This window comes from Chroicocephalus ridibundus, chromosome 3 (assembly GCF_963924245.1).
Source record: "Chroicocephalus ridibundus chromosome 3, bChrRid1.1, whole genome shotgun sequence".
Taxonomy (NCBI): domain Eukaryota; kingdom Metazoa; phylum Chordata; class Aves; order Charadriiformes; family Laridae; genus Chroicocephalus; species Chroicocephalus ridibundus.
The window spans coordinates 37070181-37097489 of record NC_086286.1 but is presented as its reverse complement, the minus strand read 5'-3'; the positions used below and the strand labels follow the sequence as shown (position 1 = coordinate 37097489).

General features: G+C 46.9%; 1 protein-coding gene across 8 annotated transcripts in view; it reads left to right on the top strand.

Moving 5' to 3' along the window:
• Positions 1-6771: 6771 nt before the first annotated feature.
• TJAP1 (tight junction associated protein 1) overlaps positions 6772-27309 on the top strand; it is a 42126-nt gene continuing 21588 nt past the window's right edge. For 3 of the 8 annotated variants that reach the window (XM_063328774.1, XM_063328776.1, XM_063328768.1), the window contains exons 1-2: positions 6772-6920; positions 7979-8053. The gene's annotated coding sequence lies outside the window, so the exon portion shown is untranslated. Of the gene's footprint in view, positions 6921-7231; positions 8054-8185; positions 8290-11902; positions 12039-27309 lie in introns of those variants that run through there. The other 5 variants (XM_063328775.1, XM_063328769.1, XM_063328770.1 and 2 more) reach the window with 4 other exon arrangements.

Sequence of the window (27309 nt, the reverse complement as noted above, 5' to 3'; positions counted from 1 at the left end):
TAATGTCAGGGCTCTCCTAAGGGCACAGACTTCAGGGGGTGTACCCATTCCCCCCTGCCTGCCTCCCGCTGCCGGGAGGAGGTCTGGAAGGACTGGAGCATGAAGGAGATATCTGCCAGGCTTTCCCTTTGCTGGCACACACCTGCGGGTGCCTCGAAGCCCACCTCCAGCCAAGCCCTCTCCCTCTCCCTTTCCAGCTGGCAGCTCTAGCAATGAAACCTCTTAATCTCACCAGGAGCGTGCAAGCATTTAACGGGAGTCTCTTGAAGCAAATGTTTTGAGCTTCCTCGGTGCTTGCCTCCGAGCTTGCTCCTGGGTATTTACAGAGGTTGGCGTATCTTGGCATTTGCAGGAAAACCTAGCAGGAGAGCCTGTTGCAGTGAATTTCAAGGTCATTTCACGAAACTTTGGCCCATGCTTAGAAAGCCTTGAACCCTGGGTGCAGAGGAGGGGAGTCCGTAATTAGCAGGCCCAAGGGATGTGGACGAGTGTTGGGGTGGAGGCTAATTGCAGACTGACTGGCTCCTTGGCCTTCAGCAGCTCCCGTGAAGCAGGGAAGCTGTGTGCTCAGCCAAGCACCAAGCGTGTCCTAGGGAAAGGTAATTCCTCCCCGGCCTGCCTGGACCCGTCCCTATAAACAACGAGAGCTGCGTGGGGAGAGCAGTGCTGCCGATTTAACGAAAAAAAAAAAGAAAGGTCTCTGTGAGTTGTAGACGCACGCTAGGCACACAGAAGGGCTCCTCAGGCGACGACACACAGCCATGTGCCTCTGCCTGAAAGAGCCTGTGAGTCCCTGCTCTGCCCTGGGAGGACTTGGGGGATCAGCTCCTTCCCCCGCCAGTTTGTGCACCCTCGTGAAGTGCCATCCCCGACACCCGGCGTGCAGCGACCTCCCCTTGCAGGCAGGCAAGCGCTCAGCCCCAGGCTGGGACGAAGCCCCCTCTGCCCGTGCAGGCTGGGGAGAAGCCATCATCACGCCTAACCCCTCCACCACCTCCCCGCGCGCTCTGGTGAGAGAGACGCCTCCTTCCCCCCCCGCCCTTCCTCTCCACATACTTTTAACTCGGTTCATTTCAAACACTTTATTAGCATGACAAGCTAAACAAGTTTTGACAAAGGGGAAGGGAGGCAGAGCCCCTCGAGTTGAGTCTCGGTCTGAGGCTGACACCGTGACTCCAGCCTTTGCTTCCCCTGGGGTTTTGCCGTGCACTAGAGCAGCCATCCTGCCCCTCGCCCACACGTGCCATTTCCCTCCACTCCTTCACCAGGCGGAATTGCTGGCGTGGGGAGGATGACTGCCCTTCAGCCTCTGCTGCACGGGGATGGATCCGTGCTGGATTTAGCACCCGTTGGGGCAAAGGCGTTGCAGGGAGCGTTGGCGGGGCTCGGGCGAGGCTGCGGGAGGAGAAACTGTGCAATGCTGGGGCAGCTCCTCTGGCGGGGAGCTCACCCCAAGGAGCAGTGGTAACCGTGGCATGGGTCCCGGCTGGGAACAGGCTTTTTCTGGTAGAATATAAGGTCACAGCCCAGTACCTGGTCCCTTGCAGAGCCCTGGATAAAAGTTAGAGCCACCCATGCAGGGCCCAGTGCAAGAGCCAGGACTCATTCAGCGTGTGAACGTGGCATGGAGCTGGCAGGGAGCAGAGGGATTTGGGGGATGCCACAACCAACTACTTGAGACCAGAAGACCCCCATTTCTGCTGCCTGCCCCCGGGAGTGATGCAACTGGCACAAGGCAAGTGCAGAGAGTACAAATCCACCGCTGCCAGGCTCTGTGCTCCCTGCCCCACGATGAACGCCTGCACTAGGGACAGGGCAAGAGGCAAGAGCCAGCTGTTGCTGCACTGTTTTATGGCTAGTTAGAAATGGCCAGTAGGGGTCACTGATATCTATTTTATTTATTTTATTTTTATACATACGCATTTATAAATGCACGAAACATGCATAGACAGCAATTGTAATGGGGAAGTGTTGATGTGCAATGTATTCATCAGGTATACCAGTTGGGGGAAAGTGCCCCTACGTACGCTTGAAATACCATTGTGAGCTGTGCATCCCTCTCTGCTCAAACTCCATGATGGCATGAAACCACTGAGCTCTACCAAATGCCAGGGTACTGTGATCGTGGTTTTCTGTCATCATTCTCCAGTTCTGCCTTCATCCTCGATCCTGTGTTGGCAGAGATGATTTGAGAGAGATTCAAGAGATCCAGAGATTCAAGCCCCAGTGGTAGGATTGTCTGCTTGTCTTTCTGTGCAGTGTCCAGCACAATTACATCCCAACCATGATGGGTGCTTTTAGACAGTCCCATAAGACAAACAGCACTTTGGCCCAGGATGGGTCAGCACAGTTCTGTTCTTCAGACGTTGTTGCTGGGGATCCTGACAGCGAAGTGTTTGCCTGTGAAAAAATTCCAGGAGTTTTTTGAGGGTTGTATCTTCATGTTAAAATTGAGCTGCAACCCTCACTCTTATAGAGCGGAATGGACTGAATTATACACACGGCTGTTGTTAGCAACTCTTTTACTGGTGGATTGTATTTTTCTGATAGGTGCATGCCCCAGGTATACTGGCAGGGTGTGTTTGGCCATCCAATTCTGTATCCATAGACTTGTTTGGCTGGCCGAGGCTGGCTGTGCTTTGCTGTTCCTACTGTTCCCAAGATGCTGTTGGGTTTGGGTGCTGGGCTCCTCTTGTACGGGCATATCCCAGAGTGCAAGCTCTGCTCAAAATATGGCTTGGGTTTTTTTTGTTTTTGGTCAGCTCAACCCATCCATGAAACGCCTTCTGCCTTTGAGGGTTTCCCATCTGAGCCCCTAGTGGGGAATCCCCTGTGCAGCCTCTTCAGGCAGCTGGAGTCAGAGAAGTAGCAGGGGCAGTGCATGTTTCCTAAGAGTCCCTTCAGGACTGCGTCATCCAAACAGGAAGAAATGTGACTTCATGCAGCTCTTAGGCAGGTAATAGCCTCCGAACCAGCCACCAAAGGGTGGTCTGGCACCCACCATTTTCCCAGCTTGACCTGGGTTGGTGCATAACTTGAGAGGACCAAGCCTGCATTGCCTTCTTCTGGTGGGAGACGTTACTTCTGCTGTCGACTTCTTCACCAGCCAAGACTGTAGGCACTTCAGAGGGATTTGTCCCTCCACAGGGTGGCACCTGCCCCTCCAGGGGTTCCTTTTATACAGTTACAGGGGTCTATATAAAGTGCTGCCAGCTGGAAAGTATGTTGAAGAGATTCCTCCCTGCTCTTCACTAAGGGTCATAAATTCAGCTGGTATTTGAGAGAATCTCAAATGTACTTCCAGGACTGTTTGCTGAGGGCTTTACATCCGCCAGAGGCCCCTTAAAATAAAAGGATTATTGGGAGTCAAGTGTTATATTACCTGGTGCTTGTTAATTGAACTTCAGAGGCTTTAGCAAGCAACTGGCTCTAGCAGGGAGCAGCACTTTGGTATTAATGGTGTTATATAAATGAATATAATGTAACCTAACGTCATGCTTCCGCATCATGTCACATCTCTGGGCTCAGGGCAGTGGTGAGTCCAGCTCACAAGCATACTGGATACGGGGAAAGGCAGGGTGGATGTGTGTGGAGAAAGAGGGAGGGGGATTGGGGATCAAGGCCCTTGGGATCTGAGGAAAGAGTGTTTTTCGGTGCTCAGAGCAGGTGACGTATTCAGGCATCCCGAGTTCAGTTCCTGTCTCCCTTTGGCTGTCTGACCTTGGGATCTGATTTTGAGAAGAGTTAAGTTTAATGGCAGCAGTAAATGCCAAGACCATCTGAAAACCAAGCTCTCTCCTTTCTGCAGGGCTTATTTCACCTAGACTTGCAAAAAGCTTGGAGATCCTACTCTGAAAGGTCACCAAAAGAAAGCAAAGGACTCTAATCATTGCTGCCATCAGTGCGCACCCACGGAAACCTGAACAGACCACAACTGTGAAGGCTCCAAGGCAGCAAGGCCCGATGGAAATGAGAAACCTCATCAGCTATGAAAATTTCATCAGCTGGCGCTGTGGAAGCAAGAATCTGGAAGTGCAGAGCAGATGGGCAGCCTGGATTCTTGGAGCTATTGTCCTTCTGCTTGTTATCTGACTCCTGCATAGGGAGGATTTGGAGAATTTATGGGGGCACAAGTACTGAAGGCTTTCTTGAAATATCCCTGGTTGACGCGTGGCATGGTACAGACGGCACTTGCTGGGTGCGCAGCAGATGTTTTTGCACAATATTCCCAAGGTCATAGAGGCGGGGTCCTGCTGAGCACATGTCTTTTATTGTGTAAGAGAATGGACTATTTGGGCAGAGTTTGCAGCACTGTGAGCCTGGTACTACCTGAATGCAAATCCCAAGGCTTCATAAATGTAGTACATTGGGGAACATCTTCCATATATTATCTTTTATCAACCGTGCATATTTCCTCTATTATTTACCATGTGAATATCAACTCAGGAGATGTTTATAAAAGAAACAAAAATAGGGAAGGGGGGCTGGAGGGTGAGTAAGGCTATGCACCAGGCATGAGAGGCAATGGACAAAATACCCATGTGAGCTCAGAGCGGAATAAACGGAGTGATTTGGTTCAAAATTAAAACGTATTGACTTATTGAATTCCCAAGCCTAGAACAATAGAGTGGATGGTTTTATAATTAAAGACCAAAGTGCATTACCTAAGTTGTGTTCAGGTTTCACTGGTTCATCTTTGACTGGTAAACACTGCCCTCAGCTCCCTCCTTTAAGAGGCAAGCAGTTGTACTCGGAGGGTTTAGGTGGATTTTTCCATTCACTGCTCTCCCCCTCTCCCTCCTTCTCCACGTGGTCTCAAAGATGGGATAATTACAGGCTGTAATATGCCTCAAAATGTCAGGGTGTTTCTCAGGGACTGAGGAACGTTAACAAGGGGAAGGAGCTGATCCTGGACACTGCCTCCCGGTGAACTGTCCTGGCTGGCAAAGACCTGAAGAGGGCAGATCACCTGCAGTTACTGTGAGCCCACTGTGGGGTCCTGAGTGCACCCACAGGCTCTAATTGCTGTAACCCCCCAATACTATTGTTTTTCTGTCATCATCACCAGCTCAAAGGTTGAACTGCCTCTTTTCAGGGTCTGCTCTGATATGGGACAACTGCGTAACCTCAGAAGTCGCCTGCAAGGTGGCCAAGGGCTGCAGCCCTGCTGCTCTGTTGGAGCCTCCAAAAGCAAGTGCAAGGGCAGGAGCAGGGGCAGGTTCTGCACCCTTCCCCAGCCAGGCGAGTGGCCTCTGCCAGAGCCATGCAGCAAAAGGCAGCTAACAGCCTGCCAGCCCATCCCGTGTCCCTAAACACATATCACAGAATCATAGAATAGTTTGGGTTGTGCCCTGGTTTCGGCTAGGATGAAGTTGGCTTTCTTACTAGCAGCTGGTATAGTGCTATGTTTTGGATTTGGGATGAAAATAGTATTGGTAAAACACTGATATTTTGGGTTGTTGCTAAGCAATCAAGGCCTTTTCTGCTCCTCTTATCGCCCTGCCAGCGAGCAGGCTGGGGGGTGGATGACAAGAACTTGGGAGGAGACACAGCCAGGACAGCTGACCCCAACTGGCCAAAGGGATATTCCATACCATGTGACATCATGCTCAGTACATACAGCTGGGGGAAGAAGAAGGAATGGGGGGACATTCAGAGTTATGGCGTTTGTCCTCTCAAGTAATTGCTACGTGGGATGGAGCCCTGCTTTCCTGGGGATGGCAGAACACCTGCCTGCCAGTGGAAAGTCGTGAATGAATGCCTTGTTCTGCTCTGCTTGAGTGCATGGTGTTTGCGCGACCTATAAACTGTCTTTTATCTCAACCCACGAGTTTTTTCTCACTTTTACTCTTCCGATTCTCCCCCCAGTCCCAACAGTGGGGGAGTGCGCGAGCAGCTGCGTGGTTCTAGCTGCCGGCTGGGGTTAAACCATGACAGGATGGAAGGGACCTTTAAAGATCACCAAGTCCAACCCCCTGCAATGAGCAGGGACATCTTCAACTAGATCGGGATGCTCAAAGCCCCATCCAGCCTGGCCTTGAATGTTTCCAGGGATGGGGCATCTACAGCTTCTCTGGGCAAACTGTGCCAGTGTCTCACCACTCTCACAGTACAGAATTTCTTCCTAATATCCAATCTAAATCTACCCTCCTTCAGTTTGAAACCGTTACCCCTCGTCCTATCATTACACGCCCTGATAGAGTCCCTCCCCATCTTTGCTGTGGGCCCCCTTTAGGTACTGGAAGGCCGCTATAAGGTCTCCCCGGAGCCTCCTCTTCTCCAGGCTGAACAACCCCAACTCTCTCAGCCTGTCCTCACAGGAGAGGTGCTCCCGCCCTCTCATCATCTTCGTGGCCTCCTCTGGACCCGCTCCAACAGCTCCATGCCCTTCCTACGCGGAGGCCCCAGAGCTGGAGGCATTACTCCAGGGGGGGTCTCACCACAGCGGGGTGGAGGCGCAGAATCACCTCCATCGGCCTCTTTTGGTGCAGAGGAGGCAGAGGGGCCCGCCTCGCCCCTCCTCAGGAGAGGGCACCGTTCCCGTCACCCCCTCTTCGCTGGCACTTCGGTCCGCTCGTCCTACCAAGCCCCCCCCCGCCTCGCCCCCTTGGTTTCGTCCCACCGCCCCTCTCCCCCGCCCCGCCCCTCGCGTTGCCGCGGGGACGGGGGGGACGCACCGCCCGCGCGCCGCCGCGCCTGGCCCCGCCCCCTCCCGTGCTGCCCGATGACGCAGCTGCGCTGCGGCGTGGGGATTCCGCTGGATTACCCGGCGTGCCCCGCGGCAAAATGGCGGCCTGAAGGGAGAGCGTGGGGCCGGGCCGAGCGGGGGCAAAGTTTGGGGCAGGCCCGAGGTGGGGCCGAACCGGGGCAGAACCAGCCGCAAAGTCACTGGGACCCTGGGCGGAGCCGAGCCCGACCGGGTCAGAGCCGGGCTGGGGTCCCGGGGGCGGGGAGCGGGGAACGCGACCGGCCGGGGACCGAGCCCGGGCCCGGGCGGGGCCCCCCGCGCCCCCGGGCCTCGCCGGCCTTCCCAGGCGGGCTTCGGGCTGGCGCCCTGCGAGCGGGGGGGTTCCCCTGTTCCCGTGTGTGGCCCGGGGTGAGGTGTCGGAGCCCCCGAAGACAGTGGGTCTTGGCGGGTCGCACTGTGGGCAGCGGGAGTCAGCCGGGCGGGGCGGGCGGCAGGTGGGGGCCGGGTGCGGGAGGGTGGTAGGGCCGCAGCCTCGGCCCTGGGGAAGGGGCCGTTCCCGTGGGGGAGGGTGGTAGCGCCACCGCCTCGACCGTCAGGGCATTAGAGAGCTCTCCCTCCCGGGGGGAGACCTGTGGTGGGGGCAGAGCAGGCACGGAAGCGGCAGGCCAAACTGGGTCCATGCAGGGTGATGCAGCCTTGTCTGGGTGATGGAGAGGAAGATGGCATGGGGGATGAGAAAGCAGTATCTGCGTAGGGAGTGTTGCTGGAGTAGGAGCTGCAAAGTGGAACAAGTCTGGGCCAGCACATGTGTTAAAGAACAAGAGTATGACTGACAGAGGCAGAATTGGAAGGGAGGGAGCAGCACTCCCGTGGTGCCAAACCTGGCAGTGGGGAATGGGAATGTCTCTACCAGCCCGGACACTCTCTAGTATAAGGGATGCTTCCTACTATGGAATTAGTGAGCAGCCCCTGGGAACATGGGAAGATTTAAAAAAAAAAAAAAAAAAAAGGTGAACAATAAATACTGAACTGCATCTAGCTCTGGGCTTGGGCAGACAACGTGGAGCAGAATAAAAGATTGAGTGCTAATAAATGTATTTTTAGATGGGCAGGAGATTGCGTTGGTAGGCATCAGGGTGTACGAATGATATGGAAGTCTGGCAAGGCTGAGAATGACCTAGATCTGAGAGATGCCAGGTGGAGGTTGTCTGCTGAAAAGAATCATCCATCAAATGTAGGTAGTTCTGTGCCAGAGAAAGCTTTTCAGAGGTTTGCATCTCTGTTTTACAGATTCAGAGAAGGAACTGGGATAAAGGACCTACGTAAGAGGAAGCAATGAATCGTTGTTGAAGCATCAGACAGCAGGTAAGGAAGCCAAGAATGAGCTGATGCTGAGTCAGACCGTATTCTTTTGGTCCCATTACTTGAATTTTTTGAGAATATGTGAACAACATGCCTGAAAAACTGTCCCCCTCTGTGGTGTTTTCTGCATCATAGTAGGCCTACATTGCCTGAACTGAGAGGCCAAGGATGTCGATGAAACGGGAGTGACCCTGAAGAATTCAGTAAGAGCCCCTGGGAAGAAAAGCTCAATTAAAGATGTAAGCCAGCGCTCTTTACACGCCATCCAGGGAAGCAGTCTAAAGTCTGTTCTGTCAGTGCTGAAGTAGCTATATTCCCTGTAATCACAGGAGGTCTACCCAGTCATTATCCCAATGAAATCCTTTCTGATGGTCTGCTCCCGCAATAAATGATGCAAAAATTAGGTAGTTCTAGTGATCCTCTTTTCTGTTAGGTTATTTCTTCCACCACGTTGTTTTTTTCACCTTTTAACTGATCCCCTTATGGGTGGTGCAGGTGGACTGCTGGCCTTTCTGTCCACTCCTGATCTCACTGTTGAGATCCAGTTTAGAGGGCCAGCTATTTGGTACCCAGCAACTGGGTCCTTTGAGTTGTTCGTGCCTTTCAGTTACTTTTCAAATCACTTTTAATACAACTCCTCTCTTTTCTTCAGTTCTTAGTGAATCATTGCAGAAAGCATAAGTATCCCAACAGTGTATTGTATACAGTATATTTCAGCTTGTGGAAGTTAAATCAGCATTTAAACTAGCAGGTCTTAGCTCTGGTGTAAGAAGCTTTTGGCTTTTCATTCCTTCCCAGGCACCCAGTGCTCTTGAAATCATGGGAACACATTTCAGCAGGGCCTGCAGAGTTCCAAAGTACAGCCCATGGCTATCTTCATCTTTAATATTAACAAGGCATTGGGTCAGGAGGGATGAGTTTCACGCCAAGACCTGTTGCCTCCTTAAACCAGCTTTCTGAACCAAAGATGACCTTGTGTTCTTTTCCAGTCTAGTTCAAGTAGTTTGTTAGCTGCTGCTAAGTCACTTGCTTTGCAGCTTTCAAACCCTGAATTCTTATCTCTGCTATCCACTCTAAGTACAAGCATGTGGCACAGTATGTAGGGGAAATAGACTATAGCTTTGAAAGAGGTATAGTCCTTTGCAGGTCTGCCCCCTTTTTGTCCTAAAGCAGGATAAATAAAGGCAGATGGGACAAGGAAGGATTTTTGGTCAATGTGCTGGTGTGAACAGTACCAGAGCTGGCTTGGAGAAAAGATTTGTGGCAGCTGATGTGGCATATAAAGTGCTTTTGAAAATGCGAAGAAAGCCAAGCTGTTTGAGCAAAATAAACAAGTTTCAGTAAATTGTGCTTGTATTTTTCAGTAGTTGTTTGAAGTAGACTTGATGCTTGTGGGTCCTGGAGGCTGATGATTTTTCTGAAGGTGAGCTCTCTAGCCTATTAAAATGTCTGCTGTGTTTTGTGGAGGATCCACTGAAAACTGGTCTCTGTGAGATTTCCATGTGTCACCTCATCTGCAGTGTAGTCCTGAGAAAAATTCTGGAGATTAGATCATAACAAATTAACTATGTTGTGTCCTTGTTAGCAAGGGCCTAGCTTTTATAGCACAATGTGACAAGAATAATGTAGTAATGGCTAATAACCCTCTGCCTTTAATGTCGCTGGGAGAAATATAACATGTAGGGGTCTCAAATGAGTCTGCGTGTGATAGAGCTTGAGGGCAGGATTCCTCCACTAAGAAATGAGGATCTGGCTTGACACCTTTTTGACTCATTTCTGCTCTTTTGACTGGGGTTTTCAAGAACTGGAATTGTCATAATAGAGCAGATTTTCTTGGCTGTTCAACTTGGTTGATGTTTTGCGAATAAATTTAAGGTCCTGAAGCTGGGTATGTTCATCTCCTTGCTTGAAGGCTTTTGTTGGGAAGATAGCCCCTTTTTGTATGACACCTTGAGCTATGGAGAGAGTGAGCACTTGGGGCATATGTGCTAGCTGCGTGTATTTCAAGTCACTAGTAACTGGGTAAATATGATCCTCTCTGAAACTCATTTTACACAGGACTGCAAAGGAACTGCGTGTGTAATCTGTGCAAAAAGGGCTAATGCCTTAGGGCATGAAATTATCCATCCTGTTTCCTTGCCAGTTCCGTACCTGAGGGCTTTTCCTTAGATCTAGATTGGCTGGGTCTGTAACTGTAGTAGGAAGAATATTGCTTTTTAAAATTGAAGTGCTTTTACAGCTGGTTGGAGGGGAAGGATGACCCTGTGGTCAGAATTCTGAACTGCAGTGTAGGATACCTACTTTCTGACACAGATTTATTATGTGAATATGTTCAGATCATTACTGTTTCTTGCACTTCATTCTTTGGTTACGACATACGATCAACATGCATCTTACTGGGGATTTGAGGAAGAGTCCGTAAGTGTCCATGAGATGATTGGATACTGTGGTGTTGAATGCTTTAGTAAAGCTTGGTGGAGGAGACATGAAAAGGATATTTCAAGCCATGACTTCAAAATGAAGTAGACCCCTGCGTGATCCACTGTCCTGCATATTCCGTAGCATGGTGAAATTGCTAGAGAGTGCAAGTCAGGCCATGCCTTGCTTAAGGTGAGTGGGCTCTCTGAGACCCCCTTTTCTTCCCTTCCCAGGAGGTGTTTGCTTGTTTCCATGACTCGTAACACTTTATGTGGCTGAATCTTTTTGACTTAAATTAATCTTTTCTTTTTTTTGACCCCTTGTTTGTTCCAGACTCAGAAATTGTTCTCTTCATTGTCGGGATGTTCACGTATGGTCTTATTGCTAGTATGCTCAGACAGAGAGGGCCAAGAGCATCAGCTTTCAGGCTGTCTCATATTTGGAATGATGTGAGCCATCCTCTCCAGAGTGTCCTTCTGGGAGCTGTGCTTAGGAAGGAAATGGCGTGGAAGGCCGTGTAGGAGTGTGAGAATAGCATTGCAATGGTTGGAATGCAGGATAAGCATCACTTGGGTGGGCTCAGTTTTCCTCTGCTTTTCAACAATGCTGGATGCCAAGTCTGAGGAAGACTGCTGTGCAGAGGTGAAGGAGTGGAATGTATTCTTCAGTTGAGGTGAATGCAATTCAGTGAAACTGATAGGCATCAAACTGAATAATGATTTTAAAGTATTTTCACATGATGTCTAATCTGTGGAAATTCACTACCACATAATAGTGCTGAGGCTAAGAGCTGAGCGGGATTCAGAAAAGATCAAGCACTTATGAGTGGAAGTGTTCAGACTTGCTTTAGCTAAAGAACTTGTTTTAGAAGGTGTATTTTTCAGACATAACCCAATCTCTAACAGGTAAAGGTTTGAAGAAAGGGTTGTTTGTTCCATAATTGTCCAGTGGGGCTTCTTGCTCCATCTTCTAAACCACCTTGTATTGGCCTGTGTTAGAGGCAAGGTATTGAATCACATTTATTTGCGATGTTAGGTTGCCCGCTAGCCTCTTTTTTGGGGGGTGATAACTACATTAGGAAAAAAAACAGCAACAACCAAAAAACAAGCCCACTAAGCACTCCAGTTGCTTTGATTATGCCTGGTAGTTGAGGATTTTAAGCTGGTGGAGAGCTGGGTCCTCGGAAAGATAGTGCAGCCCATAGATGAGGACTGTCTCACTCATGTATGTGAAGACATGTTAAGTATTATCTCTTCACGCTGAGTGGTCAGGCAAAGCACTTTGGGCTTCTTGCCTTTGCTTTTGAGAGGGAAAAGAACGTGTGGAGTTTGGCCTCTCCACATTGCAGTCTTGTAGTGGACTTTGGTCCAGAAGCTGGCTGAAAGGAAGGGCTTTAAAGCTGTTCAAGTGAGATCCATTAAGTTGTAGCATGAGCCTCAACGTACTAGTGTCCAGGAAGACACAGTCTGTGTCCTGTGCTCATGTCCTACCTGTGTTGAGGATCAAGAGAATCATCATTGCTGCTTGGTCAAGTAGGCGTAAATTTGGTTTGATGGATAGGCCAGTAAAGGTAAGTGGCAGTGGTATGGAGATATGTGTAAAAAGGTGTTTGTAATGTCTGCCTAAATGCAAGGGGAACTCCTGCAGGAAAGGGTGTGTGGAGGGATTTTCAGAGCTAGCAGCAGGTCATGCAAACCTTGATATCCCTGTATGGATACCCTCCCTATGAGCTGTTCTGTGAACAACACGTGTTTTTGTTCTAGGGCATAATGTAACCCTTTTGTGACAGGTGTAAAGACTGCAAGGAAAGGGTTATTGACCTTCACAGAAGTTTTGTGATGCTGAGAAAGTGAAACAAGTCAAGACTGGAAAGTAAGGTTTCCTGCAAGGGTTAGGCTGGTTTTTAGGCACAGAGGATCTGACCTGCTGCTAGTGGCAAGAGAGAATGGGTTTAAATTTCTGATTTCTAGGGGTCATCAAATTCAGAACTTAGAGTCCCACAGTGACTACTGTGTCTTTGATTGAGTTCTGTATTTGTATTTTGGCTCTGTGATAAAGCTAGCTTTGGCAATGTTGTAGGAGTCATAACTGGATTTTCTTATCTTGTGTTTAAAATCTCAGTTGTCCAGCTGCATTAATGTAACAGTCATGCATGAATCGTTCTGAAATCAAAAGGGACAGATGAGATAATTTCCCAATAGTTAGAAAAACTATGCTTAGGCTCATAAAAAGCCTTAGGCAAGTTTTACTTTATACCATTTGTTTCAAGAGAATATAAGTAAAATAACTAGATAATTAGATAATCACTGTGGCAGTAAGGTTTTTGACCATTATTTTAGCATATGCCACTCAGGGTAACTGCGTTTAGACCTGGGAATGTCTTGCTGCACAAGCTCTGTACAAGTCCCAAAGATGCCTTGCTTCACTGTCTCCTAAATCAGATGTTATCCTGCAGCTTTGCTGTTCAATAGTGAGGACTCTGCTGCTGCCCAATGGGAAGGTTAAAAATATTCTAGAGAGATGACTTGAAATCTGGTCTATCTCACACAATCAAAAAGTGATTGCAGTTAATTCTACTGTTCTGTTTTCTGTTTTTATTTATAATTTTTCCTTATTGAGAACTCTTCCCCCTTCCCTTTTACCTGTGGGAGATCTGTACCCAGTGTATTGTGTGCACAGCCCTTTCAAGTCAGGGTAAAAGAAAATAATGGAAAATGACAGGATATTTGTTTTAAATTTGAGTTAAGTAAACTTTCTTGAGAATGGACTTCAAGTTCACATCCTACCTTTAAGAGGTTTCATTTTTCTGACCAGAAAGCATCTTGTGCACTAACGTATGTGAAATATATTTCTTGAATTTATAGAATTGAATTTCTAAGCGTTGCTTGCACTATGTTTATGTAAATACTAGGAAATGAAAACTTTGCTTAGAAGAATTTTCTCAGGTAACCGCATTTTGCTAGCGATGCACTCTGTTAGTAGATGTCTGTGTAGGCGCTGAATCCAATTTCTTCTAGGGCTAGTATGGAGTGTCATTTTTGGTAAGCTTCTCATACCAGCTTGGATTGATTCCTGAAAGCAAATCACCCTTGCTGGGCTGCAGATTTTCTGTAGAGTCTACTTATAAGTGTATCCATTTTTCCTTGATTAGATGGTGCCTTTGTAAATAGGTCCCCAGGTGTATCTGAAATGGCTATAACAGGATTCAGTGTCATCAAGGCTCTGGCTGGGTGGAGAGAGCTGTATTACTATGCAGCTCCAGAGATGATTTACTACCCGACTGACAACTTGCAATATAAACATTAGTCCAAGCATGATCTTGTCCCAAAACCCCGCCTACGCAGGGAGCCAGGAGTCTTCCTGCCACGCGCCATAAATCGTTTACGGTTTGCTCATGCCCGTACATTTGAAAAACAGCTGCGTATTGGGGATTAGCAGTTTGCAGAAGGCCCGTGCGGGGCTAAATTAGGGTCTCTTGCCTTGGTGGTGAATACTGGTATCAGAATAGCAGGAATGCTTCTCTGAGGTGGAAGGCAATTTACTCTGGGAAGGGGTGCAGGGTAGCTGTGAGGGTACAGTGGCCAGGGGAGAGCATTGGATTGCAGTGCTTCAATTTGAGCTCGGATGCCTGACTGATAGTTGCCCAGCATGGTGGGGGATTGAACAATTCATTGTTAGTTGTGTGGGTTTTTTAAAAAATTTCATATATTTATTATTTCTATATATTTTACATATATATATACACACACACAAAATGTAAGCAGACTACTTCTGTCTCCTAGGAGCTGAAAGATGATTGAGTTTTTGGGTCTTTTTTTTTTTTTTTTTTTTTTTTTTTTTACAGTGTGAAGAGTGGTTTCTCTTTTGCTAACCCATGGTAGCAGAATCAAATTATATACAAGGCCGTCTGGGGCTTCACAACTAATTTTCAGCTTTTATAAAAAGTTTTACTGTGTTGCTTGGATTTATTACAGCTTTACGACTTCAACTCCCAAAGTAAAACTATTTTCGTGCTGGCTGCAATAATTTAAATTACCTCCAGGAGCTTCTAATGACTAACTTGTGTTTATGGTGAAACCTCCCATTTGTCCAAACCCCGTAAACATGATCTGTTTGATAACTGTAAATGTATTGCTGCTTTTATATCAATGCTGAGTACACCAGAGTCTAAAGTCAGTTGGTCCCTTCAGGTCTTTCTGTAATAAAGAGAATATGCAGGCTTTGCTGTACAAATGAGACTAGACAGTACAGTTCAGATACCTCCTGTGCGCTAGCTGAAGGATCAGCTGCTGAGTAAAGCAGATACAAGTAGAACATTTTTAGCTGGGTTGGTGTCTCCATCAGTGAATCCTTTCTTGGGTGGGTTGGGTAAGAATCTGGGTGGAATGTGTCAGCAAGATATCCCCTTCTAGATGCATCAGCTGAACACAAGTGCTTCCAGAATTTTACCACAAGCATCAATGGGACCATGGGCAAAGCCAGTGGGCTCTGGGTAAAGCAGGAGATCTGTTTCCAAAATGACACAGTTAGAAGGGTTCTTACTCTTTTGTTGAAGCTGCTGCACAGGCATCTGTCTGAAATAAGACCGTCTTCCTGGAGCTTCGTGCTCTGCTCTTCTCTGTCATAGGTTTGAGGAGAGTAGGGAGAAGGGCTCATCCTAGGCTTGTTTGAGCCTAGAGTTGCCTCCATTTTTCGTATTCCTTTTGGTGAAAGGCTGTACAGTCTGTTTGATTCTTCATGCTTTGCTGAGATGGAGGCCAGATAGCACCAAATAATGTTTGTGGCTGTTTGTGTGGGCATTTGAGATTTGGAAGGCACCTGCTAATGAGTTGTAGGTCATTTCATGTCAGATTGGCTAAGTTTCCATCAGGCTGGTTCTTTGTTGCGGCATTGCATATGGACTGTGTATGTTTGGGGATCCCTATTATCTGTTTCAGATGGAGAGGGCTTTCCTCCTGTTTGCTGCCTCCTCTCTCCCACAAGAAAAAAAAATCACCTGATTCTGGAGAGCTTTCAACCTCTAGATTGAATTAGATGCTTTGCTCTTACTTATATAGACTTTCCAGATATATACAGAGGTTAGAGAGGGGCGTGGGTATGTGATCATATTTCGAGCTTTCCCTCCTTCTTGTTTTTGATGCTGCTGTTGGAATTCACCCTTCCCTTTTCCTGGGAACTGGTGTGAAGGAATTCTGTCACCCAGAGCAAAGCTCAATCTGCTTGCCTCAATGCCTTACCTCTCCAGGTTAGGACTTTGCCCGACTTCCACAAGCAGCAGTTTGTTTATGAGCTTGCGTTACCTGAATCTTCTGGGGTATGTCTGAAGGGAACAATTCAGGGCAGTGGAAATATCAACTCAGAGATGCTGGGATAGGGGAGGGAAGGAAAGAATAGAGTTAGCAGTTACAGTTAACTCCCCCCACCCCCCCCCTCCTTTTTTCCCTGTTTCCTCACCTGCCCAGCTGTGTAGTAGGTTAGCAGTACGTGTCTGTTCTTATTCTTATGAAAGTAGACTTTGTTCTCTGAAGACTGCTAATCATGCCCCATGGGGGTGTAATCAGTTATAAGGTATTTAATACAGTGCAGGCGGGAACAGGCCGCCTGGCCGGGCTGGCAGATTGCAACACTACAATTATAAAGGGCCCCTTTCCCCCACTCACCCGCCCACCGGTGGCAGGATGAGGGTTGTACCTTGAAACAGTATTAAGTCTATGAAAAATAAAGATTTAGTGGGGGAAGGGAAGAGGAGAGGCTGAAGAGGCAGCTCCTATTCTGGGAAACAGGCAGACCTACATTCTGTGAGAGATGCAGCCATTGCAGGTTGCACTGTTGAGACTTGTGGGAATTTGGGTGCCATCACCATTGAAGTGGATTGCACAGGGATGGCCCTTAGCAACCTGCAGAGCAGCAGGGGCTTCCGTCCTCTCTGAACTGGGTTTTCTTGTGGTGGCTGGGGTTGGAGAGGTATGGAGTGGTTAGAAGTGGAGAAGCCCTTTCTCCTGCATGTGGTGATTTAGACACCTAATCTGCTTGGGTGCTTTTGTAAATCCTGCCAGGCTTCTATTTATATCTTTGGATATAAATCTATTGGTAAATCTGGCCTTTCATGCCTCTTTCTTCCAAGTACTGGAGCTACTGTAGCAGCCTACCTTACTGGCTTGGAAGGGAATAGGTAGCTTGAGGCCTTGAATTTTAGTGGGTATGGGAAAGACTACTGGACTTCATCTGGTCTGTTCTTGTTACCTAATACCAGACCATTCTCCGCAGTGAGGGCCTTGAAATGCACATGTTGGGTGTGGAGCAGCTGGGCCACAGCCTTATAAACCGTTCCTGCTCTGGCAGCTTGCTGGATGCATCGACATGTTTCTGGAGCTTGTGGCTACGTTGACCTTTCCCCTTCCAGGTTCACCCTTCATTGGTATTCTTTGAATTTGCTGACACTGTTATGTGGAGTGACAGCTCAGGGCTCCCTCCATGTGTGTGCTCTGTGCTTCTTGGAAATTAGAAGGGAATATATATTTTGCCATATCTACTTGTGTTAAATAGTTTTTGTCATTTTTGTCTTATGAAATCCTGCCCCTTTCTGACATCCCTGTGCTTTGCTGAAGTTCAGAACCTACTCTGTGAAGCACAGCAGATAGAAGCTCTTTTTGGCAGCCTTCGGAATATTGGGGTAGATTCAAGCAAGATATATTCTTGCTACAGTGCTCATTACAGCATTGGCTTTCTTGCTTAGCACTGAGAGAACACTGGCTATTAAGTCTCACAGCTGGCTCTTAGCACTGGGCAATGGGTTTTTAGGAGTGGGTTGATGTGTAATTGTATTACACAAAGTAAGTGCAGATTCAGAACATGGGACTCAAAATACAGCCTTCCTTTTGTGGACTTGCGAATGCTGCTGACAGCTTCACCTCCTGATGCATCCTCATCTTTTTCCCATTAGAGTAACTTTGTGCTTGGGAACCATGAATTCTTTGTAAAGCTTTGGGATTTGCAGCAGTGCCACGTGAAGGAGGAGTAGTGTTTTTTCTGACTAGAACATAGGGTCTACCTGTGACTCTAAAATAGGGAGGTCCCGAGACAAGAGGTTATCTGATGTCTTAGGTTGTTGTACATTGAGTGTCTCTTGTCTTGATCATGTAAGTGACCGTGTCAGTGCCATAGCGGGGAGAATGATGTACAATAAAGATCAGAACTGTTTCTGTGAGTAGTGGGGACAGTGTTTACAGAAGGATTTTTGGGTAATGAGGAAGTACCTGCATCTCAGAAAAGCTGCTCAACTTAAGGTAGAGCAGTTTCCCAGGGGCTGGAAAAAGACCTGGATCCTTCTAAGCACCCTTGATGCCCAAAGTCAGCTTCCTATTCGGGTCTGCCCCCTTAGCTCAACAAGGCTCAGTGTTATGTTTGCCCCTTGACTTATAGGAAAAAATGGGGAAATTGCCTTTCCAGGCTACTGCACAAATCTCTCTGTTCCTGCCCTAGAACATTGTTACTTCCCAGCCCTGGTGGCGACTCTTCTCCTCTCCATGGCTTGTGTTCCCAGTTGATAACACGCCTGCTCCTGCCTTGCTCTGTTTCTCTTGCCCTGTGGTTTGAGAAGTTGACTGGAGAAATCAGGGACTCTCCTGCAGATGAGTTTGAGGCTGAAGCTGTTGTTGGGGTGCTGGCAGTGGCAGGGCTGGCATGTGTGGGGAGCGTGGCGGGTGTCAGCATGGTGGGTGTGTGGGCTTGCTGCTTGTTTTCCTTCCCTGCCTGGTGAGGAATGCAATGTGTTTGCCTTCCTTGGCCTGTGGTTGCAGCCACATTCCTTCACTGGGAGTCAGCACGGCGGCAGGCGGCGTGCTGTTCATGCCCCCTGGCTACATGCTTTCAGCTCCACATCAAAGGTGTGTTTAGCTTGTAGCTTGTGCCATTCCTGGCCACACCTGGTGGCCTGCAGGCATGCAAGAGGTGGAGTCTGGCTGTGTTTGCAGATGGCATTCAGGGTTCAGACTTCTTGCTTGTGGCTGGAGCTGAGTCCATGCTAAACAACCCCAGGAATGCAGCGGGAGAGCTGAGCGGCACAGTCACTCCAGGGGCATGTCCTAGCAGCAATGTTTCCTTTATAGCTGCAGCAAAATAACTCATGCCTGCTCCTCCAAAGGAACTGGCTGTTTGCTTGGGTGTGTTGTAGGGTTTAATTTACACTGATAAGGCCAATTAAGGTTGGCTCGTCCCCCCTGCAGCCTGTGTGCTCTTGGCAATCAGTAGGTGATTGAGTGGCTCGAGCCATCAAGCTCTGCTCAGTACAAATGGTGCATGAGATGTCTGCTTGGAGATGGCTCCGGGATTTAACCTGGACAGGATTCCTTCCCCGAGTTGGTGGGTAAATGCTCTTACACAATGTGCTGCAGCTGAACTGCTCCAGCTTCTGGAAAAGTTTTCTCTGTCTGGAGCCTCAAGAGATGAGGACTGGAAGCTTGGTGAGGGATGGCAGATCAGGATGTAGGTGCATTGTTTTGGGATCCTTGACATGATGTCTGTGAGAAACGGTCACTAGTTTTCTACGCCCCTATCATCCAAGCCATCCTTGTGCTCTTATGTAAGTCTTTCATTTGCCTGGCACAGGGAAACGTGATCCATTTTGGCAGTGTCAGTATTGTCAACCCATGGGCAACGCTTGTGGAAAGAACAGCAGAGCATCTTCTGTGTGGTGGGTAAGCCCTTGGCTGTTCACTTTATTACCCAGTTTGCTTTGATTTTTGTGGCTTGCAGTTTCCCTTCTGGCAATTTCTAGTTGCCCAAGTTCTGTGGCCTGCCAGTCATTTCCACATTAAAGTTAGTCTTCTGCAGAAGACCTCCCTACTGCCATCCTTAGACAGTAGCAGGCATGAAAGAATTGGGTCTCAGAAGTGCTCTGGATTTACAGCATAGTTTCTGCTTTTTAGCTGTTGCCAGAGTCTCTGTGTCAGTCGCTGCAGAGCTACTGTTACCAGACTGGTCCATGCCACCCTCTCCTGAGAAGGATGTATCACTTTTCAAAGCAGGATGACAATGATAGATGATTAGGGGAATGTTACTTGTTGCAAAAGCCTCTTACACTTGTGAAATGGTTGGAAATTACTCACATTGGGCTCTCTTCTCTCTTGATTTCATGTAAACCGTGCATTTTATTTCAAACTAGTTGCCACTGACTCCATGCCTGGCTTTTAGGTCTTGGGTGTTTGAGAAAGTGTGTTATCTGAATCTTCTTTTTCCTTCTTCTGTTCTGCAGTGCCAAACTGAATGGTATGCCCTGTGGCAGCATGAGATGTAGCAAAATATAAGTAAGTCTAAAAATGGGCTATGCGGAATGTTATTGATAGAGTGTGTATAATCATGGGGCGTTTCAGCTTTGTCATGCGATACAGGCTACAGCTGCAAAAATGGAGGTCTTGTTTAGGATTTAATATTGCTGCTGTCACTTTCAGATTGTCAGGAGGGGAGTCAGAATGAAACAGATGTGACATTGGCTAAGAAGGAAGGAGGGCTGATTCTTGGCCTTTTCTTCCATGTCAGTGAGTTTTTGGAGACAAAGTGACTAGTTACTTGTTTTGGCTTCCCTGCTGACCTTCAGGACTGTGTGTAGGAATCCAGATCTCAGTGCTTCAGTGTCCAGTCCCAAACACCTCTGCCTGGGAGATGTGCTCTTCTGGCAAGAGCAATAACCCTCACCAAGTAGCTAGATCTCCCCCTGGTGGGGCAGGGAGCAGAAAGCAAGGCTACGGCTGGACAGTAAAATTGGGAATGGGTCTGATCTTGGGGCACCTTGAGTCAGCAGCAGATGTGATGTTTCTCCAGTTGAGACATTCCTTAGTCTAGAGTCACAGACTCTGTAGTGCAGAGCTCGTGCAGCTGCATGAAGCTGAAGGCGTGAGCGAACAGCTTGCTGTCAGCACTGGACAAACATCTTATCTTTGTAACATCTGCCTGGCAATACACTGGTATGTGTTCATGGTCTTTGCCCTTAGATGAGCAGTGAGCTGCTAGCTCTTTGACTGGATTAATCTGATACTTCACCAAAAAAAAAATAAAAAAGGTACCTGGAGCATGATGGCTTGCTTTCTTTAGGGTATCTGGGGACAATCACCCTCTGCTCTCAATTAGAGCCCCTTTGAGGATAGATGTCTTCACTTGCAGCTCAACTGTCTCTCATTCACAGCTTGCTCTTTGAAAAGCTGCATAGAGCTTTCTTACACAGGGGTCTACAAGGAGGAGCCCTGTGGAATTAAGAGCTTGTCTTCACTGCTGAAAGGGAGATGTTTCTCCTTAACCTCAGAATAATTAATGGGCTTACGCTATCCCAAAGGATAACGGCAGTAAAGACTTAAGCATTTCAGTTTTACAAGAGCAATGCCAGGCAGGGTATGTAGTGCTAGTCTGGACAAGCTGACCTTGTGATAAAACTAAAGTTCTGGGCTGCAGTTGCCCCTTGGGACAGTTTATGCTCATTATTAGCTCCAGCTGAAGAACAACATCAATGATGACAAAAGTGGAAGGAGATGGTTGATGAGAGCTCTGATTCTGCCCTGGAGAGGGGTTGTGTCTGAGGGAAGAGCTGAAGCAACCCTGCTTGGTCTCAGGGGGGGCATCTGTGGTTATCCCCCCCCGGCCAAGGGAGGAAGGTGAATCTAGGAGATACGATACAGCATATACAGAAAGACAGGCGGTGCAGCCTGTGACTGCTGGTTACAGGTGGCCTCCTCATGTACAGCCTGTGGGGCAGGGGTGGAGGTGTGGGTCCTCTCTGCTTTAGTTAGGATCCTGCTGTTAAATGGACTGACTGGAGCCCAAGTGATTGGGGAGAAAAGAGCCATAGCCAGTTGCGTGCTTTATACAGGTCACCAACGAAAGACGGGTGGGTGGATCTGTTTGTTTTTCCTAAGCTGGATTAAACCGTGTTGTATTTCTATGATTGAACTCTTAGAATAAAATCTCTCAGCAGTTCAGTGGTGCTGAAGACTAAAAGAATCATAAAAAAAAAAAGCTTAAAAAAACCCTGACAAAAAAAAACCAAAAAAACAAATGAGGCAAACTGAGGCAGATTAACTACAGGGCCACACCACAAAAAAGAGGGAAGATGCTCCAGGGTTACATTCTGCTTCAGGAGCCATGCTGCTCTATTGTTTACAGAGTTGAGACAAGTTTTGTGCCTGTTCCTGCCCTTGGCTCAGGCTCTGAATCTGCTAGGCCCAAAGCATGTTTTTGAAAGCGGTCTCCTTTCCTTGTTCTGCCTTTGTGGCCTGTTGAGACGACTACTGCCAGTGTGTAGGTGTGGGTGCTCTAACACTCCATATCATGCCTGGGTGCAGAGGCTGAGTGGAAGTTGATGGGGAATACTTGATGTGGTCTTCAGAGTAGGCGATGGCTGTGAGTTGGGTTAAGTGGGAGGCGTCTGTGCCAGGTAGGAATCCTACTTTGCAAAGCAGTCAGTAGCAACATCACAACCTCTGGGAAGGGAAGGTGGCAGGATACGATCAGCTTTGGGAAAAGGCTGTGAACCCCTTTCTCCCTTTTTCTCCCTTTGGCTGGACAGGTGTATTCCTCTGACACCAATTCTGTTTCTCATAGTGCTATGCTGCCTGTCCCTGCCAGCTTATAACGAGCTGTTGCTCATTGTAGGTGAAGTGAGGATCAGGTGGCTTGGTTGAAGAACGGCCCACTGCTATCCTCACACAATGCCAGAGTCTGTAATTTTACTTCATTATACTGTCTGCTGTCTGTATTCAGTACTGTAGAGATCATAAAATATTTCTGTGCTAGAAGATCCTCTCTGATGAATAGCACAGAGGATGGCTCAAGTTTCCATGGCAATACTTCTGAATGTGCTTCTGTCACCAAAGAAAGAGGGACTTTCAGTTGATTAAGGTCTGAGGGTTTTGCCTAAGAAAAGGGGATGGTGGTGAGACTGCATGTTAGTTGTTTGCCTGCCTTTGGGTACTGCCTCTGATAAATAATCTGGAGAAAGAGGAAGCCGACATTTGGCTAATGGCAGAGATGGACTTTGTCGTGCAAACTACAGCTGGACTCCTGGACATGTTTAGCTGTTCAGCTACAGATGCAGCTGCACAATCACCCAACAGTTAAGCCTGTACCATTCTCTGCCTCTCACATCTGACCATCTGCTAGGGAAAAGCTAATTAAACCAAAACGATTCTTTCTGAGATTAAATCCTAGCAGCAGAGAGAATTCAGTATAGTACAAATATTGTTCTCCTACTACTGGATGAGGGTTGCTGCTTTATTTGTACTTATAAAGAATTGCAGGCTATTCAACCCAATTGCTGTCAGGTAGGTGTTTAGCTCATGCACATTTTCCTTCTCTTTTCTATCCCACATCTCTCCTAAGGCTGTGTCTTGCTGAATTTTCCTACAATTCCTTTCTTACAACAGCTGAGGCTATTTTTCTTTTACATGGAATGTCATGCAAAAACCAGTGCGCAGAGCTGTTTTTTGTCCTAGTGCCTCAGTTTCTTTACTTAGGGAATGGAAATTGTTCCTGCCTTCCTCATTGCATGTATGTATGGTGAGCATGAATCCTAGGGTTGGTGTGGGGCCACATAACCTTGTAATTGCTAGAAGCTCCCAGTGTGAATCTGAGACTCAAGACCAAACAGTTTATTGCGAAAATTTGCCTGCAGCCCTTTGAGAGTTGAAATTTAAATCTTGTAGTATAGAAAATGTGGAAGTGTGGTTCCCTTAGCAACTGAACTCTTGTGTGTACCTACAGTCCATGTTGCCATGTGATCAGGGCTTCAAAATAGCTCTTTCCAAAAAAAAAAAAAAGTTACAAGAAATTAAATGAACTTACAACTCTGGTTGATTTAGCAGCTGCTCCTGGTATTCAGCAGAAGTCACAACTTGCTGCGATGTTCAGAGTTGTGGCACAATTTAGTTTCTGAAGGCCAGTGAGGGATTTAGTTCTCTGCAAGGGACTCTGAGAGTATTCTCGCTATCGCCTTTCTGTACTGAACATGAAAGCCTTGTTGCACTGGAGAGGAAGTTAGTTCTGTATAATGGTAGCTCATGTACAGCAGTAGAAGGTGGCGGTGATGAGGGGGTGATGGCTGCATTGCTGGAGTAGATGTAAGGAAGGTTTGAATGAGCTCAAAGAGACACGATTGAAGAAGCAGGTAGAGATGAGAGTACCAAAAGAATTAAAATAAATTAGGTCTTGATACTCAGGAGGAACAGTTCAGGTAGTTTTGAATGAGGAATGGGGGAAAAAAAAAAAACCCCACAGTAATTTTGGAGTTGCTGGAATTTAATTTTGACAGCGACGTTTCAAGGATAAAATGCTGTGGGAACTGGAAGATGAGAGGTTTTAGAGAGTGGATTTGTAGCACATTAGGTCTTTGACCTCAGGCTTGTTTTGTCTATGTGTTTACCCCACAGTTAGCAAGAGAACTTCATATTTTGGTGGAAGAGGGGCAGTAGTAAGACCATGCCTGGGGGCAGTTAGATAACGTGCTCTAACTCCACACTCCAGTTAGCTCAGATAAGCTGTTGGTGAGCCATACCCTTAGGAATGAGAGAGTGGGCAACATTGCCTTCCTGGTGTCTGACTTGCTCCAGGTATGTTGGACATCAGCAAGCAAAAGCTGAGTGGGTGTGCAGAAAGCAGGGTACACTGCAAATATTTATGATCACCCTTCCCCTCTTGCTTGGGGAGAGTAGAGAAAATGTTATGCCATGCCGGTGTGAGCATTATTATGGTGTTTAGTTGGCATAGGAGTAGTGAGACTTTCAAGTCATACAAATGTCAGTACCTGTAATACCTTAATATACCTTGTGTAGTGTGGTTAGCTGATATTGATTTGAAAAGAGATGCACCACTCTGGGTTTTTTTGGAAGAAAAAAAAAATCAAACACAAAAACCAGCAAAACCTTCTTTAGAAGCAGAAAAGGCGGGGGGAAAAAAGGGTTAACTTGAGTATTGGTAAGGATTCTGCCATTGCAGGGAAGTTGTACTGATTTAACTTAATCAGATTAGAAACAGCTGTGATGATATTAGTGCAGCATTCTTGTATAGGCATCCTTAATTTAGTTTGTGTCTTGTATCTATCTATTTAACTTTAGTTGATTCAATGCAAAGTGCTCTTAAACTGAATTAAGAACACTTACCCAGGAGGGTTATACCGCTTTACATTATTTTCTAAGTCAATTTAATTTAGTACAGTGTATATGTAGACTAGACCTTGGGGAAAAAGCTGATCCTTTTTATTACTTGCTGAGCAGCATGTCGTGTTTGGCTGCAGCCATGTGATCATGGAATGAAAGAGCCTGTTGTGGTGTGCGTTGGTGGAGGATGGGCAAAACCTGATCATTGCAAGTCTTTGTACAACTTGGTCATTCTTAGCCATAGCGTTTGATTAAAGTAGATTACTCCTCCTTATAAATCAGGCTTTTTCTTGTCTAATACAGGTGTGAGACTCTGGAATGTTATGTTAAGGTTCCTCTTCAGACTGCAGACCTGGTTAGCATGCTGTGTATGCAGCAAAAGCTGCATCTCAAAACCTGTGCAAATGTTTAATGTTTCAAAAGGTTCAGATGGCTGAGCAGGTTTGAGCTGGACTTTTTTACAGCTAGGCAGAGCTTGAGAGAAATTTCACCCAATTTTGATGCTGTTTCCCAGTCACTGTCTCTCCCCAGTGTGCGCCTCCGTACATATGGTGACTTCCTCACATGCAAAACTCATAGCCAAGGAAGAAGTTACTCTATAAGTACTGCAGAGGCCAGTTCTCTTCCTTGTTGAAAAGGATAACTGTAGTCAACACATCTTGTGTTTTCTGCTTGCGGGTAAAGGCTCTGTGGGAACAAAACTGGCATGTGAATTACTCCACAAGTGTGGCTGTAGTGGTAGCATTTCAGAATAAAGCTGGCTGCTTTAAACAGCCGTTTCAGTTCTTGAAATCTGCTTTTACCAGCACCTGCAAGCATCAAGGCTGGATTTAACACCTCCTCAATGTTGCAGATGCTCTGTGGGCTGGGTCACTGCAATAACTTGTCCATCTGTCCTCTGTAAATAATGCAAATAATGTGCTCTGCTCCATTGTCTGGCTATGTAGATACTGCATAGTGTGTTAGCCATCTGTGCATCACTGCAACTCATAGAGGGGATGTTTGGGAGAGCATATTGAGGCAAGTATATAGGTTGCAGTAATGGAACATTCTCTAGTGTTGCTGTATTCTCTGCTGGAAGGATGGCTCAGTGACATTCAGTCCCTGGCACTGAGGACCTGGAGACTGTGGTTTTCCCAGAACTTCTGAAACCAAAGGCTGAAACAAGAGGACTGCTGATACTAATTGCTGGCGGTTGTGTGAGACTTAGGGAATACTTACAGGAGCTGAGAGTCCACTTCTCAGCGTTTGAAGAATTTAAGCTTTTCCTAGCTTGTCCTAATTAAATGCCTTTTGATTTTATGCTCTGGGAAGCTAATGCATGATTTTATTTTTTTTTCCTTTTCTTCACCTCCTACACAGCACAGGAGCTGACAGAGGTCAGAAAGGAATTCCTACATGTTGATTTTCTACAGAAATGTTCACCCGCTCTCTCTTTCACTTCTCTTCAAATGTTAGCTTGCTGTAGCCATTCCCTAGCTTGTGTTTGAGAAAGTTTAAGGCCGTGGTTCCCAAATTTGCCTCCTGTTATCTGCCAGCTTTTGGACAGAAACCTGTTGTTAGAGTATCAAGATTTGCTTTTTCTAGCAGGGCCCAGACAGTTATTTTCAGGAACTTTTGAGAGTTCTCCTAATCTTCACGCGTTGTTTTCTAACGGCCTGGTATACATCTCTTTAAATGTCTGAGAAACATGTTCCAAAAGCCTTCCCATGGAAGATCTTAAAAAAACACAGGTAAGAAGTGGAGAAGGACATGAAACCCAAGGCACAAAGATGAATAGGCTCTGGAAGTTTGCAACCTTAACCACCTCATGAGAGTTGAAAGCATCACTGAACAAACTAAAGAGATCAAGCTAATGGAATCACTGAACAAACTAAACAGGCTTCTGGTGTGTCAGCGTTTCTGCATGAGAAGCTGCCACTAGTCCCTGATGTAGCTGTCAGTGCTTAAGATAACTTGGCAAATGACCTTTTGTCGAGGTGATTCTTGTGCAATTTCAGATGTAGCCATTAAAGGTGGTTCTATGGTTTTATATGCATTAGAAAGATAGCATTGATTTCCCGGTCAAAATCTCCCCTGGGTATTTTTATTCTCCATTAACATTCCTTCTGGGGATTGGATTCGGGTCCTTTGCTTCCTGTCCTGTTCCTGTTCAGATGTTAATCAGCTGTTGCGTTCTATTCCAGTTACGTGTTAGCGTTTCCTGGGCAGTGCTGATCTGTCCTGGCTTTTATGAAAGGGTTAGGGAAGCTAAGCTACTCTTCACACAGCAAAGAGAGCAGATAATAAAATACATACTTAAGGATATAGAGTGCAACTGAATTAGAGGGACTGGGATCTTTGTATTGTGGAAGACGGGAGCGGGACTGTAAGGAAAGTGCAATTCTGATTACTTTTAAGAGGCTTCCACAGGTTGTAGTGGGTATGACAGACACATGATATGTCCGGTGGTATTTACATTCGACAAGAACTATGTAAGACTGTAGAGTCTAGGGATTTCATTTTCCTTGGAAATATGTTAGGTGTTAAGTAGGGCATGTTACATGGCCTGTTGTTCAACAGCTAGCCTGATCCTTTTTCTTGATAGCTCTTGGAATTGTTCCCATGCAGGGAACAGAGGTTTCTGCCTAACAGTCGAGGTTAATTGGTATGGAAAAGCAGGAATGAGCAATAATCCTCCTGAAACTCGATTTTAATCCAAGA